This window comes from Octopus bimaculoides, chromosome 8 (assembly GCF_001194135.2).
Source record: "Octopus bimaculoides isolate UCB-OBI-ISO-001 chromosome 8, ASM119413v2, whole genome shotgun sequence".
Lineage (NCBI taxonomy): Eukaryota > Metazoa > Mollusca > Cephalopoda > Octopoda > Octopodidae > Octopus > Octopus bimaculoides.
The window spans coordinates 60,533,687-60,540,838 of record NC_068988.1 but is presented as its reverse complement, the minus strand read 5'-3'; the positions used below and the strand labels follow the sequence as shown (position 1 = coordinate 60,540,838).

Below are 7,152 nucleotides of genomic sequence, written 5' to 3'. Positions count from 1 at the left end.
GTGTAAAACAACTTGCTGTGAAGGAATATGAAGAAAAAAATGCGCGCTCGCGAACGGGTGGGGTGAGGAGAGTACGGATAATACTAGTAAGACGTTAAGTTATTTCCCTTGTATTTTTATTTACTTTTTTTACCTCCCGAAACTGGAAGATTACCTATATATATGTACGTGTGTGTTCTGCTTTCAATTTACGTTTAATATATTCTTTCACCTCTGCCACTATCCGGCATATACAGGAGCTTACACTTATCAAGTATTACCTAAAAAATTTACAGTATATATATATATATATATATATATATATATGGCATATCCTTCGATATGACTTGACGAATTCAAAACGTATATTTATAAAATATATACATGTATGTATATACGTGTGTGTGTGTGTGTGTATTATGAATAATCGGCAGAAATTACAGTGACTGAAGTCCCAAGATTTGTGCATTGGCACTTATCAATGCGAAACTCAGGTCCTTAAATCACTAATTTTGGCCGAACAATAACCGTGGAAATAAGAGTTTAAAACCCTTAGAGCCGCAAGAAAGCACATTTTCATATAATGACAGGGAAGAACCGCCCCACAGTGAAGCTAGATCACTATACTAGACTAGTTTCACTTGAAAATTACAAGCTTATCAGTAGAGACTATTCAACCGCTGGGTAGTTTAGCTAAATCCTCGCTGCCATTATACATATTTATCATATGAATTTATGACTGATTCAGCAAACTATTGAGAAATAAATATCAATTTAATGTATACCATTTAAAAATAAGATCTATTAATAGTTTCTTGTCATTGAGACACGTGATTCAGTAGATTTTTGTAACGTGCCTTGTGTCTCCAATACCAGGCTATAGGTAGATGGTTTGTTCTGCCTTGTCCTGTTTTTCAACTATTGCAAATCATGTGCACAGGGGCCGCACATAGCTTGGAGACACAAGGGCACGTTATAAAAATCTACCTAACCACGTGCCTCATTAGCAAGAAAGTATTTGTAGTTCCTATTTTAAATCAGTGTACATGTGTGTGCGTGTGTGTATGTATTTCTTTTATTCTTTTACTTGTTTCAGCTAATGGTGTTGACGTAACACACATCATTTATCGCCTTTTGATTTTAGGGATGAACATATGACATTAAGTACCCGGGTGGGGCAGTTGGCTATGACGCATAGGTTTCGATTCTCGAGGAGTAGTTTCCTCAATAGGCATTTCTGGAGGGAAGACTCTGACTGAGTCAGCTGTGTATCTAAGTCTTCCCTATGGATGGTTTTCTTGATAACAGCCGTTGCGCTGTCATTGATGTGTAGAAACATCCAGAAACAGCTGTTGAATTGTTCCATTTCTTGGGCTTTCGATCTTAAATATAATTACTAAGAGATGGAGGTATTCGTTTACTCCTACTAGCTTTTGGAACTGTGCTACAAATTACTCAATATTATATCACACTTCCTGCATAGTGGATACAGGGAAATCCGTTTCGAACGTCCCTGGCCTTTACACTGATAAGGGAGAGTAAGTGTGTGGTTGACAGATATATCTCTGCAAGCGGCTTTCTTGTAGGGCTTGATGTTACTGTCACATCTCACTGTGATTTTTCTGATTTTCTAAGGTCGAGTACTGAATACTGGGGGCGAATCATGGTCGCAAAAGTTTAAAATAAGGAGTTAGCTTCTTCGCGAGTAGTTGTGAAGTTGTGTATATCATTCGCATATCTCGGGGGGGGGGGAAGAGTGGCAGTTACAGAGCAATTGGCTTTCCAGCTGGTTCACATGAATGATGTCAGGAAACCCAAGAGACTAAAATCCCATTTGTAGGTCTGTATGTTTGGTTGGCGAAACTAATGTAGAAATTGCCTATAATGATGGACGGGAATGTTTAGATGTGGTGAGGCAGAAATAGTAGCGATTAGAGGAGATGATGCAGTCGGTCAATAAGCCGCCTATTCAATTAGCGGATACTGAGATATAAAGTGAGAGAAAGAGGGGGAGGAAGGGAGGGAGAGAGAGAGAAAGAGAGAGAGAGAGAGAGAGGGGGGAGACTGTGAGGAAGAGAGAGACGTTGAGGCTGATAACATAATAGTTGTAAAATAATATCTCGAGTTCGAATTGATATAGACTTCTGATGACCTCATCGAAGATTCTGACGTGTAAGCTTTAGGATTTGATGGAGATTCCAAAATATTTTGTATAACTTTCTCCAAAGCTAGAGACAACGTGTCTCATCTTCAACTTGAGTGCAGTTTTATGTGCTTCGATTAAATGTTAGAATGTAGGAAATCACATATTTCTGGTGATGAAGTTAGTTTTACACATAGTAGAGAATCTTCAACGTACTCAGTTATAGGTTGGTACAGATGGTGATGGTGATGATGGTTGTTATAGTTATGACGGTAGCAGTAGTTTAGTTCCACTCTGATCGAGAAATCGAGAATGTTGATGTTCAAAGATATTCTAGTTGTAACCATCCTATCTTATTTGTTTATCTATATCTATATTGTCCAATGTCTTCTTCATTTAAATCAGAAGGATGTTATTTGAAGGAGATTTTGTTGCTGTTTGTAGCACGTCAAGTGACCAGGTAGATGTTCCATCGTTAGATCGAGAATTGTTCGCTATTTTAAACAGTCGACCCAAGACACCTGATGAAGGCTGGAAGGTATATCAGCCGCAATGTTGTGCTAACAACAAACAAGATGAGGACAAATATCAGTCGAATGTAAATAATGTACATAATTCATAGAACTGTAAGTGATTTTTGTCTTACGCACGAGAGAAGTAAAAGAAAAGCCTCACTGAAGCGGTCTGATGCAACCCACAACATGTCTAGAGTTATCTCGGTGCATACCAAACATAAGACTCACTTACCTTTGAATATAACCCAGCCTAACCAAAATGCGCACCAAACGCAGTTAGATACTACAAAGTTTTTACTATCAGTGTGAACGTTAGGCCGATGTGTAAGAAGTAGAAACCTTCATTATGAGTTGCAACCATGAAGTTTAGGTTCAGTCACACCACGCGGCACCTTGCGCAAGTGTTTTTTGTTCTTTTTGTTGAATTGTGTTTTAGTAATGGGGTCGATTTCTTCGACCAAGCACATCAACTCTCTCTCTCCCCCTCTTTCTTCCTTAACGCTCGTGCGTACTCATAAACGCCATACATCCTAGCTGAAAGCCAATTTATCACTCTCTGAACAACAAAAACAGAATAAATAAAATTGTGTTTTCAAGGGAAATAACTTGGACAAATTTATTGCGAGTTACGACACTTGATTTTATGAGATAACTAAACAACTTCGTTTGTCATGTATCGTACATCTGCAGCGCATGAATGACACTACTACGAAAATCTTTCTGATGAACCGCAAGGTCTCGATCTGCTTTGCCATTCTTGTCCGCCTCCCTCATGATATTGTCCGTCTATTGCGGTCTTTATCTGCCTCTTGATCTACAACCCTCTGCTTTACCTTCCGTGATAATGTTTTCTACACAACTACTTTTTCGAATAACGCCATAACAGATGAGCCACAATGTGTAGGTGTTGTCATACGAAACAAAAATTTCATTTTTCAATATTCCTGGGTGAATGTTTGAAAATAAATGAGAGTGACTGTCAAATCTATATCGTCATAGCAAGAAAGATAATGTAATATAGATTATAGAATTTCCCACTAAAGTTGGGATATTTATACACCCAACAATTCTGTCAAATGAAGTACGCAAAATTAAGTTGCACTTTGGTAGCTCCCGAATCACTATTTATAGAGATGTGGTGTTAAGAAAAAAACAAGTAAGGGGACTAAGTTTGATAGTTTTATTCATATGGTAGTGAGAAACAAAGAGAGTGTAGGTAACACGTACAGTAGCTTCTTCAATGCGTCTTCATTTATTAGTCTTTATATAAAGTGAACACACCACTTTAACCCCTTTGCATTATTTAACTCGAAGAACATCTTAAAGTGAAGACTAAGGTAACATTTAATTTAGGGGAAGAAATTATACTTGGGGATGATTGCGGCTATTGTCTGCCATAGTGTAGAAGGCATGCTATGTTTCATAGACATTATTTGTTTGAAATGATTGTATGACATTTGGGGGTTTTTACAGCAAATCTTTATCTGGACCTACATATGTTACCCCCATTAGTGGTGAGAGAATTCAATGCGCATGACTCGTTACAGGAATCTCAGAGACGAAAGGAAGATGGGCGATATCCTCAGACGGAAAACCTAATAAGAACGCGTGCAACAGAATGGACTAAAATCATTCAAGATGCCAGGTGCAGGATTAAGTCTCCCACTCAAGTAAGCCATAATGGGTTTGAACTCAGAGCGCAAAGAGCCGGAATAAATATCGCAAGGCAACAGATCCGATATTCCTGTAGTTCAGCCAATTGACCGTCATAGATTTGTAGGTATTTTTTTTTTTTTAATAACGTAGAATGAATGACAAGCAATGTAGACCTCGGCAACATTTCAGTGTCGGCGCGCAGACGATCGGAACAAATAACGCGAATCATTCTACCGATATACTGTTCACTTGCCATTGTGTAACCACAAGATTTGACTTAGAAATAACTATCCGGATGACGAAAGTTCTTTGTCAGCCAAAACTTGATACGAATCAAATCACACAAATTGAACAGGTCGTTATAGAATCATGGGAGCTAGGAGACGCAAACAACTTTATCTATATAAGCATTACCATCAGTAATCACGTTAAGCTCATTGATAGCTTATACTGCAAGGAGAGCGAATGCAGCCAGACTTATAGAAGATGTTGAGAGAACAACTATGTGGCAAGAAGCACGTGTTGTTCCACATGAAATGCAAATGAGCGGGGTTGTAGTATTATCCATTTTATTATATGGATCAGAGGCGTGAACGCAAACCGGAAAAAAAAATGATGATTCACCCGATATTTCATGCATATCAGAGAAGGCGAAGATCCCTATCTCTGGCACCGAAGAGAATTTGGAGCTACGAAATCCTCGTTGGCTTGAGTATGTTTGAAAAAAAAATGAAGAAAATCGGTTTGATGCCGAAACAAATATTCTACTTACAGTTATCTGGAGGTAAAAGATATCAGGGTAGATACGGACTGAAATAGAAGAATATAGATATTCTAAGATAAGGAGTTCGGAGTTTGGTAATCACGGCTGGACCACAGCAGATAAAGACAACTACCAATGGTTGTGGTCATGTCACTTCTGATACTGAGACTTATAATAGTGGTAGCCAACAAATGCGTGGTTACAGATGGAAGAAAAAAAACCCAGAAAGATGGTAAAAACTGGACCAACTTTACTAATATGTTTACTCGCCCTTGGGTTAAATAATTGCAATAGAACTAAGTAGTCAAAAGAAATTATAGATAATTGCTACTGGTTTTATTTAGTCTCAGGTGTGTTCTGAGTGAGCAAACCTTTGATTGAATATGCTCCAATAGTGACAGTCCCTCATCTATTATTCACACATATTCTTAAAGATAGTTTAGTTTACTTTGAAGAAGTAGCTACTATTTGAAGCAGAGATGGAAAGGCATTTGCTCAGATTATTTAAAAAAAAAAAAAAAAAAAATTAGAATACAACTCTCAAAAACTGTTTACAGAGTTACTTCCCTTAAACTTTTTGTTTCTCCTTTTCTTGTCACTTCTTCTCAAATGTTATCCTATCTCATTCTCCCTTTTCTCTTAATGTCTTCCTCCTTTTCCTCGGATTCTGTTTATTCTTTTACCAATATAAACATATCTTTTATTTTCCTCTTATTTTTCTTTGTTAATACTTTTACACATTAGTAACGAAATTTCACAGCAGAAATAACGTGAAAATAAATAGGTAAACTGGCAAAACAATTGTTTTCCAGTATTTGTCATAGCCTTTTATGTTTTGAATTCAAATCCCGCTTTTGAGGACACAATTTGCTTTTCATCATTCCAGGTTTCAATTTAAATTCATTTAGTGTAACTCTGGAATCGATTTAAATTTCTAGCCCTGTAACTACCTTACATTATCTTATTTTCAATGTAAACAATCTTCTTCTCTTTCTTTTCTTCACCTCCCTTTCTCCTCCTTTGCTTTCCCTCTTCCACTTTTTACACTCTTCCTTCTACTCACTTCCATTTTTCTCCCTCTTGCTTCCACTTCCCCACAACCTTCGTCTTCTTCCTTCTAACTCTCTCACTCCTCGTGTCCCCTTTGTTACAACTTCATTCTTTCTCTTTCCCGCCGTTTTCCTACTCTAGACATGCGCATCATTCACTTCCTGTCTTTGGAATAAACATTGGAAATTTTGTATTTTCGCTTTGCTGCATCGTGAGCCAACGTTTCTGTATTTTCTTTAAAATCAGAACTATGTTCAGAGTCCTCTTTAAAACAAACCTATTTAGAAAAACATAACCAATATAACCATCTGAACATTATCATTTATATTTACAAACTAATGCTTTTACATTGTTATACTTTCATAAATATATATACATATATTCGATCGAATTACATATAAGGTTTGTGGCATTTTTTTTTAAAGTACTTACATGTTATTAACACACGGGAAGTTGTTGAGCCTAATATTTATAGATTGATACCCTAGAAGCCTGCCATATATATATATATATATTTGACAGGAAGGGCAACCAAAAAAAAAAAAAAAGAAAGAGACCTCGATATTATGCAAATCGAGGAATTTATCTGTAAAATTATAAGTGTCACATATTTTTACAGATATATATATATATATCGTTTGTAGAAATACATAAATCTGAAGATAAAGAATACGGATACCATCCGTTTGAGCGTGTAGGGTTAGATTTAAGTATATATGTATATTCGTAGATGCAAACAAAATAGAGCTCAGACCAAAATCGTGTGTGTATATATATAGAGAGGGAGAGATAGGCTGGTAGAGATGGACTATATGTAATCTGAACCTTTCCCTCCCTTATTTATTAATTTTTTTTACGGAATCCCACGTTTTAAGCTATGGAGATTCCGATTCTGAAAAAAAAATTTTTGAAAAATTTCAATCCCCCCGCCCCACGAAGCAGGCTATTTATATGCTAGAAGTAACAGCCAAGGTTAGAGTTAGGGTTAGGGTTTGAGTTAGGATTAGGTTTACCCTGTGGTTCTATATAAAACCGGCGGGGGGGGG

The 7,152-nt window shown here is 37.0% G+C and overlaps 1 protein-coding gene across 2 annotated transcripts in view; it reads left to right on the top strand.

Moving 5' to 3' along the window:
- Positions 1 to 7,152, top strand: part of LOC106882444 (F-box/LRR-repeat protein 6) — a 30,743-nt gene that overhangs the window by 524 nt on the left and 23,067 nt on the right. Inside the window, exon 1 of one of the 2 annotated variants that reach the window (XM_014933128.2) lies at positions 6,269 to 6,508. The exons of the other annotated variant lie outside the window; for it this stretch is intronic. The gene's annotated coding sequence lies outside the window, so the exon portion shown is untranslated. Of the gene's footprint in view, positions 1 to 6,268; positions 6,509 to 7,152 lie in introns of those variants that run through there. 2 annotated transcript variants of the gene reach the window in all.